Genomic DNA, 16,787 nt, shown 5'->3' with positions numbered 1-16,787 from the left:
GTTTTATTTTGTTCAACTTTAATATTTTGAATTCCACAAAAATAAGTTTAGATAAATTAGTCATAAGCTCATCAGAAATCAATTAATACAAAATAAGTTCATACGGAGTATAAGTTAGGACAAAATAAGTTGAACTAAATACAGGATTGTCGTTCTTTCATACATGATCCAACTCTTGAACTTACAATTCGCTTACAATGAGAATGTATGAGGAAAAACATAAGATTAGAGATGGATGTATATATGAGAATTTAATTACTTGTTGTAAATCTTATATGAAGTTGTATTTTCTGAAATAGTAAGACGAAATAAAGCAAGTATATCGCTACCTCGTTATTTAATTAATCGTCAATGTATGACAATTGGCATGGGTCCTCCTTTGTGTTTGGTACGTAGCTAAGCATCGCATGTGGATTCAATGAGTTTCCAAATATCACCCATTTGTTGGATGTACTTCTCTTACTATTTTCGTCATAATACCTTCCATCATTCCCTTGTTTCCAATCTCTTTGCTTGTTTCCGCAAATTTTATCAAACTATAATTTATTTTTTTTAGGGTACCAAATGATTCATTATTCAATAAATTTTTGGTACTTTTGATTTTAAACACTATATATTTTCTACTTCCATTTATTTCAAATTCACTTCTCCTAGACAGTAATTAAACAATTTAGGAAATTGACAAGTTGACAACAAAGTCTTGAACCAAAAGTAACTATCACCATTGCTTGTCTTTTACTCCCTCCGTTTCTTTTTGTTTGTTACCTATTCCTTTTAGGGTGTTTCATTTTGTTTGTTACATGGAAGAATCTTTCTATTTATAAACTTATTATAGTGTTATTTTTTGTGCCCACTCTTAATTTTAATTGGTCAACTTTTTCAACTCATTAAATTTATTTACCATTTCCCAAGTATGTTAAGTTAGCAATCTTTGTGCTTTTTCATTATTGGTTCATTTTGATAAATAAAACAATCTTATTGGTTGTTGTAGTAATTAATGGATTGAGGTTTTATTTAGGTTAATTTTTTTAATAAAAAAGAAAAGAATCTCTATTATACATTAATAAACGTGCAAAAGTCCAAACGTAACAAACAAAATGAAACGGAGGGAGTACATAATACCAAGTATAATTTTTACTGTACTCGATACCTCTAAATTTTCCCCTACTTAGTTAATGTAGACACAAATATTAATTAAATTTGACCGAAAAAGAAAATCTGGCGCGGCCTAGGTTGAATAAATATATGAATTAAATAGTTAATTGATATTGAAATTGGAAGATAAAGTGTAAGAGACGGATAAAGTGTAAGAGACGTAAGAGCTACGTAGTAGCAAACAACAAAAGGGAAAATTGAAAAGAATTTTTTTTTTGATGAAAATAGGGGACGACACGAAATATCTAATCATCTAAGATTTCGCCTTTTAAGTTTTTAAGTATTAGGTATAAAGACGAAAATAAAAGTAATTTAAGTATAAAAGAGCACAGGGGGTCGAGTATTTATCATTGACTTTACAATAGGTGATGGAGTACACCATGGTAATTATAACAAGTGGCACCAATAAGTCAATAACACCCTAAAGATTAGGGCTCGTTCGGTATCGTTTTTTATTCCAGTTTTCTGTTTTTTACAAAACTAAAAACCAAAATATGAAACTCACAAAAAGTACGTGGTTTTCAAATTTTTGTTGTCAGTTTTCAAAACTAACATGATTACAATAGGTATGACTATTTTGAATTATAAAACAAAAAAACCAAAAACCGGAAACTGACAGTGATACCGAATGAGCCCTGAGGTTGAGTTGAAGTTGCAAATATTTTTCATGGAATTATCAAATTTACAATTCAACCTACTCCTTACTTGATTTTTTTTTTTTTGAAGTTAGACCTTGTTCTTTTGGACTTAATTTCAGTTCCATTCAGTCCAGTTCAGTTCATTTCATTCCAGCTCTACTCAGTTCAGTCCAGCTTCATTCAGTTTAGTTCAAAAGAACGAAATTTTGTTCATCTTCTTCTTCTTATTTTATTATTTATTTTTATTATTGCAATGTTAAATATTACAATTAATTATATTGTAATGTTCGTCTTTATTTATGTATTATTATTATTATTATTATTATTATTATTATTATGTTAAATATTACTATTAATTACAATTTTCATCTACATTATTTATTATTTTTTTATTGTTTTTTATTATTTATTATTTATTACTTTCTCCTTTCTTTTTTAAATGACACAATAATGCACGATTTCAAACATTAATATCTTTATTAATTATGTACTTATTATTTAATATTTATTATTCATTATTCATTATTTACTATTGATCCAGTTCAGTTCAGTTTATTTCAATCCAGCTCCATTCAATTCAGTTCAGTCCATCCAAATAAAACTCAGAAGAGCAGGGTTTTATTTAGTAAATTAGCAATACTCGAATCAGTTTTTTTAGACTCTGTATTAATAATTGTTCTGCACTTAATTAAGAGTCATTTGTTTTAAAACTATTTTTTATCGTAAGTTAAATAAAATTAAATATACTTTTCTCCGGGAAAAAAAACAATTTTTTATGATGAAAAAGTTTGAAAATACCTGGAAATTCTGGAAATTACTATAGTCCTCTAGTTTATATGCGCGCACATAACTTGGTAGAACAAAAACTATAGGTATATGCACCCAGTGGCGGACCTAGGCTTGGGAATTCTTGGTCACGTGACCCACTAATTTTTTAAATTTTTTTTAAAAAAAAATTCGAAAACCCAAAAATCAAAATACGCGCTTTCTCTCTCTCTGGAAGTCAGAACGCAACCAAGTGAAACCACAAGGCCAAACCCTAGAAACCTTTGTTACCTCCCTCTCTCTCTTCGACGCAAGCCGCAGGCCCGTAGCCACCAGACCACCAACCTCATCCAGGCATCCGACCACCGAAGTACACCCAGATCCGCAGGCCGCAGCAGAAATCGAGTCATCAAGTGACCGAGGTCGCGGGGAAGAGCCGAAGAGGAATCGAGCAGGCAAGGCAGTGTCGATTGTCGACTGTCGAGCACCGAGGAAGAGGAGGAGCCGTCGTCGTCCATCCGAGCACGGAGCACCGTTTTCAACTTTTTATTATTTCTGAATTCCGAGCAACTCGTGAGTCGTGACGGTGACTCACTGACTCGTTGAGGTCTTGAGGACGTGAGGTATAAATGTATAATTATAATAATTGTATAAATTTTAATTATTAAACATATAAATTTTAAACTATTGATAATAATTGAATTGTGCTTTGTGAATTTGTGAATTGTAATATGTTGATAATTTGTGAATTGTGATATTTGGGAATTTGTGAGGAATTGAATTGAATTGTTGAGGAATTAGGAATTGAATTGAATTTGTGAGGAATTGAATTGTTGAATTGTATTGAATTGAATTGTTTATGAATTGTTGAATTGAATTGAATTGTTGAGGAATTAAGAATGAATTGAATTTGTGAGGAATTGAATTGTTGAATTGAATTGAATTGTTGAGGAATTGTTGAATTGTTGAGTTGAATTGAGTTGCTGAGGAATTAGGAATTTGTGGTACGATACATAGAGTATGATATACGAGTATTAACTTTAATTTATTAAATACAGACTACATTACAATAATCAAATAATGTTTCAACTAATTAATCTCTTTTAGTCAAGTACGTATTGCGATTTTTAAAAAGATGCCGAATAAAGTAGTATTCCTACATTAATACGTATTACACACTCGGTAATTATATTGCGAACAAAGTAGTGCTCTCGTGCACGTACAATGTGCCAATGTTACATACTGAATATTTTGATTTTTGATATTGATGGATTCGTCCAATTAGAGTGCACGTAACACACATATATCTTATTTGTAGATACAAATCGATATAACGAAGATATATTCAATCAGTGAAAATTTCATAGTTGTGTATGATATCTGAGAGTATGCATGAGACAATATATAGATGTCATGTCAATATATGTCATGCAAGCATATATGCACCGTTAAGTTGTTCTAAAAGACACCCCATGAGATGCATACATAACCTGCAAGTTTTTCATTCGACCAAATGAGCATCTCTATTTTGTCCTGTAAGATCCACGTACTCTAAGTCACCCTTCTCTTACACAACCGTCTCACGCAACAAGTATGTACTTTTACTACGAAATCACTGTTCGGAAAAATTAGCGGTATATGTATAGTGGGTAGCAGTTAGCAGTTGAGTAGCATTATAATGGTTAGATGTCAAAGTAACGGGGAACTAACATGAGTGTTCGGTAAAAATAGCAGTGGATATTGTAAAATAAAATAAAAGCTACGGAGTAGATTATTGTATAAACTTTACGTACTACTGCGAAAATTTGTCAAACACTTTTCGTTACCTCAAATGCTACTTAAAAGTTTGACAAAAGTTATCCAACTGTTACCGCTACCTTGCCAATTAATTACAAATTTTACAAGTAACTTCTTGACTAGGTCAAAACGCTACATGTTTCCTCAAATACTAACGCCGAACACATCCGGAGTATTACTCATCCAATGATCGAATAAATAATAATATAGATGGGTATATGATGATTGTATCATTGAAGAAAATCATCATGCGTGATCTGGAGGATTTACATGATCGATCACTAGCTCAACTGTGTACGTATCATCATCAATTATCCTCATTTTTTAAGCTAGGCGTCATGACTCGTGAGATAGCCTTGACAGTTCGCACACCATGAAACAAACACATGTTATTGTCCCACATTAATAAAAGATGAGAGCGTTAATCACCTTATAACAATAAAAAGTTACTCCACTTATTCTCAGCTCGATCATAAGTACGTAGTATGATTTTAAGATTGAACGTCTTTGAAATTGTGAAGCTAGCGTATTTTGTAATGGCAACAGAGGGTTCTGTTTCAATGATAAGGTCAAGCAGTGCATATGGCAAATTTGTCCACATATATTATATATTTAATATATAATGTTGAAGTTAATTAATTTCTTAAAGCACACGCCAAATTACATGTACAATTACAAAACAAAGGATTTCCCAAGGATTTGTTGACTATGTTTTTGTTGTTTTCCCTGCATCTTAACTATTGTTTCAATCTCAAGTAATATATGACAAATATATATGTGAAGTAACAACAAAGAAAGTGTAAGGAAGTTTTATTTCAACCTAAATTATGGCTAGCTTGTCTTACTCAACCATAATAAGCATTGAACAATGTGTTGTAAACTTTTATAATTATCATTGGAATTAATCGTTTCTGTTAGGATCTGATTAATTAACCAGATATGGACGTATAGTAGGAGTAGGACCCGGGATAATTCTAGTTAGTTATGGACAATGCATATTCAATTCGAAGCGTGTTACCGTGTAGTCAATAGGTATACAAGCTGAGTTATGTACGAATTGAATATTACACGTACAACACCGTGCAGCGTCATGTTATAGAGCATGAACAACAAGTTTCTCGTCGTGGCAAGGAGTAGAACACACAATTATATATATATATATATTGTGTATATAATTGTGTACGTTACAATACAATAATAATCGTGTCATGTTGTATGGCATGAACAATACGATTCTCATAGTGGCAAGGAGTACAAAAATAAGATTGTTTTTACTCCCTCTATCCCTTAATACTCGACCTGTTTTGACTCTCTGCACTATTCACATAATTAACTTTAATCCTATTTTATTTCTAGTATATGAAAACAAATTATTGTTGACCCTAAAGTTTTGATGATGACAAAGCAAACTCCTGACAATTGGTTAAGTTATGTTGCATAATAGGTTCCGAGATCCTTAGAGGGATAATGCTAAGTTAAGGAGATCCTGAGTTGGATAAACTAAGCAACGTGGAATATAAGCAAGTAATTGATCCATGTCAGACACTACATTGAAGAAATAATCATTATGCAAGGCGAGATCCTTAGGCGAGTTCCTAAGGCGAGATCCTCATATATTATGTGGATCCTCGGCGTTCCAGAGAAGGAACAAATCGGGAAGTCTTCGAGTGAAGCTTCTAAAGGTGCAACATGAAGACTACAACATATGAGTTTATGTTTTAGGATTTATGTAAGTATTTAATAAAGTTTATAAGTAATTTGGTATGAAAGGGACATAGTATTTTGGTACGTTTTAAATGAAATATGTTAACTGTAATTATAAAAGAGTTTTAACTTGGAAAATCTTTTTAATAAATAAAATGTATTTAATTAATAAATGAAACATAGGATTCTGATTTACTCTCCTTGTTTCTCAAGTAAAAGTTTTTCCACGTTCCTTGAAACTCTCCCCACGTATTTCTGTTCAACGTACATTTAGTGTTTTGATTTGGTCTCCCTTGTTTCTCTCCAACTACGCCCATGTTACTGAGCAGTAACTGCTAGTGGGTGGTTGAGGGAAACATGGGTACCAAACCCTAAGTAAAACTCTCCTATAAAAGGAGAAGAGTTTTAGCTTTTCAAAACACACAACTGATCTTTGCAAAATATATTTTAAGAGCTTAAACGTTTTAAAAGAGAATCAGTTTTCAAAAGAGTGTCCCTTGAGTTCCTTATTACTTTTAGCTTTATTACGTACTAGAGTTTTATATCAAATTGTATTTTGGGTTTAAGGGTTGAGTGATCCTTAATTGACTTAGAGTTAAGTCAAAGAGAAACAGAGCGACTTAGAGTTAAGTCAAAGAGAAAAGGAGCGACTTAGAGTTAAGTCAGAGAGAGAAAGAGGAGCACAGTAATCAAAGGGGATTGCTGTGGGGAACTCGTGTTCGAGAGGAACTCGAGTTAGAGAGTGTATTTGTAATAGAGTTATTACATTAATACAAAAGAGTAGTGAGGTTCTTCTTGATTAGGGTCAAGAAGGTTCCTCCATTTTATATCTTTCTTCGCTCATTATTCTCAGTCTCTTTATTGTTTAAATTCCGCAAGAAACTTACCCAAGTTCCCAAGAAACAATTCACCCCCCCCCTCTTGTCAAGTGTTCCTACTGAACTATCAGTTGGTATCAGAGCAGGATCTCACAAAAATACAGGAAACCCTGTTGAGAAAAAGTTCCTGGAAAGTATGAACGCTTACGAGAAACTCGAGGAAGGTTATTCCACTCAAAGACCTCCAATGTTCAACGGAAAATTCTACACCTACTGGAAGAACAGGATGGAGATCTACATCAAGGCAGAGAATTATCAAGTCTGGCGAGTCATAGAAGTCGGCGATTTCGAGGTAACAATGACCAATGCTCAAAATGAGGTAGTTCCTAAACCCATGTCTGATTTTACTAAGGAAGATTTTGAGAAATTCGAAATCAACGCATTGGCTGTGAAAATCTTGCATTGCGGCCTTGGACCTCATGAACATAACAGAGTTATGGGGTGCAAGAGCGCAAAGCAAATCTGGGATCTCCTTCAAATAACTCATGAAGGAACTAATGAGGTCAAACGTTCAAAAATTGATTTATTAATGTCTAAGTATGAACGTTTTGAAATGCAACCAAGAGAAACAATACAGGAAATGTTTACTCGTTTCACTAATATCACTAATGAACTAGTTTCTCTTGGAAGAAATATTCCCTCTGATGAACAGGTTAGGAAGATCCTAAGGAGCATGCCACAGGATGATAGATGGAGAACCAAGGTCACGGCATTGTTCGAAACAAAGGATTTCACCAAATTCAACATTGAACAATTGGCGGGATCCTTGATGACGCATGAATTACATCTAGGAGCAGCTGTTCCTGAGAATCCCAAGAATCGAGGCCTTGCTCTTAAGGCTGAGGAACAGGAGGACTCGGATCCTGATGAAGAAGAAGCTGCCATGTTGGTCAGAAGAATGAAAAGATTTTACAGGAACTCTAAACCTGGAAATCTAAGAGGAAGGAACTCAATGAGAAAACCAAGCGGTTCCAAGCCTGACCAAGGATGTTTCAAGTGCGGAGAATCAGACCATCTAATCAAAGACTGCCCTCAGTGGGAAAATGAAAAAGGGAAAGGCAAGGGAAAGGATCTGTCCAAGGAAAGATTCAACAAATCAACCTTTGCCAAACCCAACTTCAAGAAGGCTATGATCGCAGCTTGGGGAGATGCTACTGACTCGGAAGAAGATGAGGATCAACCAAATGAAGAAACAGCAAACCTTTGTCTTATGGCAAAGATTGATGGAACAACCCAAGATCCATCAAAAGAAGTAAGTTCCTCAACTCTTCAATCTCTGTCTAAAAATAAGTTAGTGGAATTATTGATAGAAACTCTAGATAACTTTAAAAAGCTCAATGTAATAAAGGCTCAAAGTGACAAAGCCTTGGAACTCACCAAGGGACACATGACCTACCTTAATAATGTTAGATCTGATGTACAGGGTAGGTTCTTTGACTTGCTTGATAGAAACACTGCTCTTCAAAACTCCTTTGAGAGAGTCAAAAATGAAAACATTCTTCTCAAAGTGGAACTCAGTCAATATAAACTGTTTAATTTAAGCCTAGATCCTAGCAAGTCCATTGAGATTAGCATGGGGGTCTTTAACGTTGATTTGGAAAACTTAAACAGTGAGTTGGTCACAGTAAAGGAACAAAAGGAGAAATTAACCAAGGAACTAGCCTTAGCAAATGCACATAAACAATCTCCTAGAATCACGCCTAAGTGGATTGAGAAGGCTCAATCTAAGAGAACTGAAGGCCTAGGTTCTTACTATAAAAGGAACAATGGTAAAAAGAAAAATTATGTGGAACTGCCTAGTGTCAAAGTTTGTTCTTTTTGTGGTACTGGTGATCATGTTGTGACTGAGTGTTCCAAAAAGAAGGATCTGTTCAATAAAAACCAGAACATTGTCAAGAAGATATGGATTAAGAAAGATGAACCTTTAGTAGAAAAGGAACTCGAGGAAACCCGAGTTCCTGTATCTAACAATTGATAATATTGCAGGTCCTAGTGAGGGGGAACAACTCGTGGTATCTTGATAGCGGGTGTTCCAAGCACATGACAGGAGATAAAACCAAATTTCTCTCACTAGAGGCCTACAACGGAGGAACTGTGACCTTTGGAGAAAACAAGAAAGGTGAAATCATCGCCATTGGAAAAGTAGGAAGGTCAAGTTCCCATTCAATTGATAATGTGTTCCTGGTAGAAGGTTTAATGCACAGTCTGCTTAGTATTTCACAATTCTGTGACAAAGGAAACTCGGTAAGCTTTACTTCAGAAAGTTGTCGAATTATTAACAATAACAGTAAGGAAGTTATTTTGGAAGGAACTCGCAAAGGGAACACATATACTGTGGATCTCAACAAAGTTCCAAGGAACAACTTAACTTGTCTTAGTGTTATTGAGGAGGATCCACTTCTATGGCACAAGAGATTCGGACATGCTAGCTTTTCATTGCTTGACAAACTGAGATCAAAGGAACTAGTGAGAGGTCTACCTTCCATCAAGTTCCTTAAAGACAAAGTTTGTGAAGCATGTGCCAAAGGAAAGCATGTCAGGAGCTCTTTCAAGCCTAAGAAAATGGTCAGCACAACTAAACCATTGGAACTCATCCATATGGATTTGTGTGGACCTATGAGAATTCAAAGTAGAAGTGGAAAACGCTATGTCTTGGTTATTGTTGACGATTTTTCTCGATTTACCTGGGTTATTTTCTTAGCAAGAAAAGATGAAACGTTTAATGAATTTGTTGCTTTTGCTAAGAGAATACAAAGATCCACAGGACGTCAGCTAATACATATAAGGTCAGATCATGGAACTGAATTCGAGAATCACAAGTTTGATGAATACTGCAAGGAACAAGGTATGGATCACAACTTTTCTGCACCTAGGACTCCACAACAAAATGGAGTCGTTGAAAGAAAAAATAGAACCTTGGAAGACATGGCTAGAACCATGTTAATTGCCAGTTCCTTACCAAGGAACTTCTGGGCTGAAGCAGTAAACACAGCTTGCTATATTGTTAATAGAGTAATGATCAGGGCCATTTTAAACAAGACTCCCTATGAGTTATTAAAAGGAAACAAACCCAATATCTCTTACTTTAGAGCCTTTGGGTGTAAATGCTTTGTTCACAACAATGGCAAAAGAAACTTAGGGAAATTCGATGAAAGAAGTGATGAGGCTGTGTTCCTAGGATACGCCTTAAACAGTAAAGCATATAGAGTTTATAATAAAAGGTCAATGTGTATTGAAGAGAGTGTACATATAATATTTGATGAAGCTAACAATGTTGATGAGATTCAGGAACAGGAAGATTTCGAAATTGGATTAACTCGTTTTACAGATTATGATGAGGAAATCTCTCCTGGAAGAAAGCAAAATGGAATAGCAGATCCACAAACACAAGAAACTGCTACTAACCAAGGAGTTCCTGGAAGAAGAACCCCTGATCCTGAGGAACCAGAAAATGTTGATCATGAGGAACCAGAAAATGCAAATCCTGAGGAACCAGAAGATGATGATTCTGAGGAACCAGAAGAAGATCAAGAGACCTCTGAGGCAGAGGAACAAGGATCTCAGGAAACAGAAGGAACTGAGGAGACCTTAGATGTTCCAGTGGCACAATTTCAACCTAAGCCCTGGAAACATCAAAGTTCTCACCCAATGGATCTGATTATCAGTGATATTAGGAAAGGAACTCAAACAAGGTCTCAACTAAGGAACTTCTGTGCTTTTCATGCGTTCCTCTCCATAATCGAGCCAAGGAACCACACCGAAGCTTTGGAAGATGCTGATTGGATCACTGCCATGCAAGATTAGTTAAATGAGTTCCAAAGGAACAAGGTATGGCATCTGGAACCCAAACCAAAGAATCAGAAAGTCATAGGACTAAAGTGGGTGTTCAGGAACAAGCTCGATGAACATACTACAATCATCAGGAACAAGGCAAGGTTAGTAGTCAAGGGCTACAATCAACAGGAAGGTATTGATTTCGAAGAAACCTTTGCTCCTGTTGCTAGATTAGAAGCTATTCGTATTCTAATTGCTTTTGCAGCCTTTATGGGATTCAAGTTGTATCAGATGGACGTCAAATGTGCTTTCTTAAATGGTTTTCTTGAGGAAGACGTCTATGTGGAACAACCCCCTGGTTTTGAGAATCCCAAATTTCCGAACCACATCTATAAGCTTGATAAAGCTCTTTATGGGTTAAAGCAAGCTCCTAGATCGTGGTACGAGAGATTATCAAAGTTTCTTTTACAAAATGATTTTAAACGTGGAAGAATCGATAAAACTCTATTTTTAAAATCAAAAGGATCTGACTTATTAGTTGTACAAATTTATGTCGATGATATATTATTTGGTGCTACTAACGAAAATTTGTGCAAGGATTTTGCTAACTTAATGTGCAGTGAGTTTGAAATAAGTATGATGGGGGAACTCAATTTCTTTCTTGGTTTGCAAATCAAACAAACTAAGGAAGGGATTATGATCCACCAACAAAAATATGTGAAGGAACTCCTCAAAAAGTACGAGCTAGATTCAGTGAAAACAAATCACACTCCCATGGGAACAGCCACAAGACTAGATGAGGATCCCACCGGAAAAAGTGTGAATCAAACGACGTACAGAGGAATGATTGGATCTCTGCTATACCTAACCGCAAGCAGACCAGACATATCATTCAGTGTTGGGTTGTGTGCAAGATTTCAATCAAACCCAAAGGAGTCCCACATGACTGCAGTGAAGAGGATATTCAGATACCTCAAAGGAACAGACGATCTATGTCTGTTTTATCCAAGAAGTGGAACTTTCGATTTAAAAGGATATGCAGATGCAGATTATGCAGGTGATTTAGTAAACCGAAAGAGCACATCAGGTATGGTTCAATTCCTAGGATCTTGCATGGTTTCTTGGGGTTCCAAGAAACAGAATACCGTTGCTTTATCCACAGCAGAAGCTGAATATGTGGCAGCTGCTGCATGTTGCTCTCAAATATTGTGGATAAAGCAACAGTTAAGGGATTTTGGGATCATATATGATTGTGTTCCTATTTACTGTGATAACACTAGCGCAATCTGCATTTCTAAGGATCCGGTACATCATTCCCGGGTTAAGCATATTCATATTAGGCATCACTTTCTTAAGGATAATGTTGAAAAAGGTTTAATCAAGTTGGACTTTTGTCAAACTGAGAATCAAATTGCAGATATTATGACTAAACCTTTAAGCAGAGAGAAGCATGAGAAAATGAGAATGGAACTCGGGATGATCAAAATAAGATAAGGAAGCTGACAGATCCTCATGAGGTATGACTCTTTTAGATTTATGCATTACTACTGTATACCATTATAAATACATGTGCGTAAAGCATAACTGAAGTTTACCATCGTTGAGGAACAACTAAAAATTTCGAATTAAAAATGTGTATTTAATTAGTCAGTAATATGAGATACGTAATTCACAAAGTTCCACTAATCTAGGAGGATCATGGTTATTTTTTTTGTTACAAATTTCTATTTACTCATTTTATTTTATTTTTCCACAAATTTTATTTTTCCACAAATTAAGTTTTTTTTTTCTCTTATAAATATATCCTTCAACTTTTCATTTATTCCATTAAATTTTATCTTTTCCAAAATTAAAAGCAAATGGATCACACCTATGGATCTCTCACACCTATGGATCACACCAATCTCACCAATTCAAAACACAAGAAACCCTAAAAATTAAAAATCCCCAAATTCAAACCCTAGCCATGAAAAATGCCCAAATTGAAAATAACCACCACCACCGGCGGCCGGACTCAAGCAGCCTCGACCACCGGCGGCAGCGGCTCAACCCTAAGCATCGCAGCACCGTCGTCGCCGAAACCCACACCACCACTTCCGACAAACACCCCCCAAAACCCTCCACCCACACCCGCTCGCGAACACCCTTTCACCACCCAGTTCGCGACCCATCTCCGCCCAGCCCAGAACCACCGTCCAGCTTGCCCTCGACGCCGGCCACCCACATTCACCGTCACCGTCCAACTCCACCAACCATATCGCCCAAAACCTGTTCGCGACCCACAACCCAAACCCATATCCACTCGCCCCCAGCCTGTTCGCGAACCCAACAAACCAACCACCCTGCCGTTCGCAACCCATATCTGTCGCCCAGACCCGATTGCGATCCTACCCACCCACCCACCTCTGGGTTTCTGTTCGACGCAAAACAGCAAGGAAGGGCTCCAAAAAAAAAAAAAAAAAAAAAAAAGAAAGAGGAAAACGAAAAAGAAATAAGACGGATTGTTCTAAGGGGGAACTTACCTCATTCCGTGTTCCTTCGGTTGATGATGCAAATTTGGTTTATGAGAATTTTTTTTTTGGGTTGTGAATTATATTAAAGGGATGCAGTTGTTACCCAAAAAAAAAAAAAAAAAAAAAAAAAAAAAAAAAATTATGGGTTAACAACGTGGTTCCTAAGGTGAACAGTTCTCTGTTGTCTGTTGATATATATTATGATAATGAGAATGATGATGAGAAAGTGGAAGAATGAAAAGACGCAATGGAAATTGAGAAAGGATATGTATCTATATGCAGTTGAAACAGGAACAACCTAAACTTGCTACATACCCAAGCCGTCATTCCTGATCCTATCCATTTGTGTTACATTACGCTTTTGATTTTTTTGGAACTTTTTATTTTATTTTTTATATTCTTTTTGGTATGTAACCCTCTGTTGGGAAACATAACGATTTTTATTCTTTTATTTCTGTGGAACTCATAAACAAACGTATCTCTAAAATCATGACTAGTTATTTATTATGTTTTCTATTCAAATCTAGTACGTTGGAACTTAACTTTGAGGCTAACTTAGTTTGCCAACCGTTGATCGGAGGGCGCTCTAATCGGTATATATTAGTATTGTGTATTTCTACTTTTTGTTAATGCCAACAGGGGGAAATGAATGCAAACTTAACTTAAATTGATCACTTGAATCCGTCTCACTACTCTCTTCTCGATGTAAGTTTATAAAATTTTATTTCTCGTTTTTAATTTTATTTTCGTTTACTAAAATTAATTTCAATTTTCCTTAATTTCATTTAGGAAGTTTAGATTAATTTTTATAAAAATAATTTATTTAATTTATTGCTTTATATTTATGCTAATTGATTATTGCTGCATTTAGTGAAAGTTTGCTTTTGTTGTCATCACCAAAAAGGGGGAATATTGTTGACCCTAAAGTTTTGATGATGACAAAGCAAACTCCTGACAATTGGTTAAGTTATGTTGCATAATAGGTTCCGAGATCCTTAGAGGGATAATGCTAAGTTAAGGAGATCCTGAGTTGGATAAACTAAGCAACGTGGAATATAAGCAAGTAATTGATCCATGTCAGACACTACATTGAAGAAATAATCATTATGCAAGGCGAGATCCTTAGGCGAGTTCCTAAGGCGAGATCCTCATATATTATGTGGATCCTCGGCGTTCCAGAGAAGGAACAAATCGGGAAGTCTTCGAGTGAAGCTTCTAAAGGTGCAACATGAAGACTACAACATATGAGTTTATGTTTTAGGATTTATGTAAGTATTTAATAAAGTTTATAAGTAATTTGGTATGAAAGGGACATAGTATTTTGGTACGTTTTAAATGAAATATGTTAACTGTAATTATAAAAGAGTTTTAACTTGGAAAATCTTTTTAATAAATAAAATGTATTTAATTAATAAATGAAACATAGGATTCTGATTTACTCTCCTTGTTTCTCAAGTAAAAGTTTTTCCACGTTCCTTGAAACTCTCCCCACGTATTTCTGTTCAACGTACATTTAGTGTTTTGATTTGGTCTCCCTTGTTTCTCTCCAACTACGCCCATGTTACTGAGCAGTAACTGCTAGTGGGTGGTTGAGGGAAACATGGGTACCAAACCCTAAGTAAAACTCTCCTATAAAAGGAGAAGAGTTTTAGCTTTTCAAAACACACAACTGATCTTTGCAAAATATATTTTAAGAGCTTAAACGTTTTAAAAGAGAATCAGTTTTCAAAAGAGTGTCCCTTGAGTTCCTTATTACTTTTAGCTTTATTACGTACTAGAGTTTTATATCAAATTGTATTTTGGGTTTAAGGGTTGAGTGATCCTTAATTGACTTAGAGTTAAGTCAAAGAGAAACAGAGCGACTTAGAGTTAAGTCAAAGAGAAAAGGAGCGACTTAGAGTTAAGTCAGAGAGAGAAAGAGGAGCACAGTAATCAAAGGGGATTGCTGTGGGGAACTCGTGTTCGAGAGGAACTCGAGTTAGAGAGTGTATTTGTAATAGAGTTATTACATTAATACAAAAGAGTAGTGAGGTTCTTCTTGATTAGGGTCAAGAAGGTTCCTCCATTTTATATCTTTCTTCGCTCATTATTCTCAGTCTCTTTATTGTTTAAATTCCGCAAGAAACTTACCCAAGTTCCCAAGAAACAATTCACCCCCCTCTTGTCAAGTGTTCCTACTGAACTATCACAAATGTTGGCTTCATCTTTATTTTCAAATTATTAATATTTTTATAAGTTTTTATAATATGTAGTTAAAGAAATTTGTGGTCAAAGTTGTGCATTGGCAAGCGTGTCTGTTCAAAACAGGCCGAGTATTAAGGGACAGAGGGAGTACTATACTTGTATAGTATATTCCCGTAAACTAAAAGTTATTGTACTTGGTGAGGTCGTATGACATATGACGTTAAACAATTGTCACTCCTCATCATAAGTGAATTGAAAGCATAACAAATAAGTTGATCGAGAGGATGGGAGTTGTTGTTTGATGTAAAAATTTGTACACACTAGAATTACCTAATATAACATGGCTTCGCCGACCTATTTGTCAAAGTTGGTTCAACGTCTGTGAAAATTACATGACATTAACATAAAATAACTACCTACGCAGTAGTTTGTGCTGAAAATTAAGTGGTAAGTAAAGTACCAACAAATAAAACAACGATGGTTATGTTTATATACAACCAAAATACACTACTCCGTATGAAACTTTTCGTTTTTGTTACCATAACTAACTAACATCGTCTTTGTTTGACAACACTAGCTAAAAAGATGATTGGTAATTAATATCTTTGAAATTGAAGTCGTATATAATAGATGAAATCGATAATTAGTTGCACAAAACTTACATAGCCAATTATTCCCACTACAAGTTACGTACAGATTATAGGTAAAATACAAGTTTCAATCAAGTCTCGCCAATTTATTTGTACCGAAAATGAAATTATATACTTCCTCCGTTTCGGAAATATCGCACTATTTGTTTTTTACACTATTCACACTACGACTTTGGCCATATTTTGTGATTCGTACTTAAGTAAATTTTAATCATGTGGGGGTCATGTTAGATTCGTATCGATATATATTTTCTAAATATTATTTTTTTATAATTTTTACTTGCACACGATTTGAGATATTAAGAGTCAAAGTAATGGTTAGAGTAGTAAAAGTCAACCATGGTGCGATATTTCCGGAACGGAGGAAGTATACTTCTTCCGTTTTTTTAGTTGTACCGTATTGACTTTTGTTACTATTCACATGATCATGATCAACTTTGACTTATATATGTTGGTTAATTATATGTGCATAATGAAAAAACATAGTCTTGTAAAAATCTTGTTAGCTACGTCTCAACTCATATTTTCAATACATTAATTTTTTATAATTTTTTATCAATGGATATTTTAAAGATATTCATGGTTAAATTTGTGCATTTACAAACATGTCAATCAAAATAGAACAACTAAACAACAACAAAGAAAGTATCTTCTTGAGTAGATTTTGTGTTTTGTTGAGATATATATTTTTTGTCCTTATTTATCCGGTTCCGCATTTTCTTGATTATA

This window comes from Spinacia oleracea, chromosome 6, assembly GCF_020520425.1.
Source record: "Spinacia oleracea cultivar Varoflay chromosome 6, BTI_SOV_V1, whole genome shotgun sequence".
Lineage (NCBI taxonomy): Eukaryota > Viridiplantae > Streptophyta > Magnoliopsida > Caryophyllales > Amaranthaceae > Spinacia > Spinacia oleracea.
Note: the sequence above shows the minus strand (reverse complement) of the source record.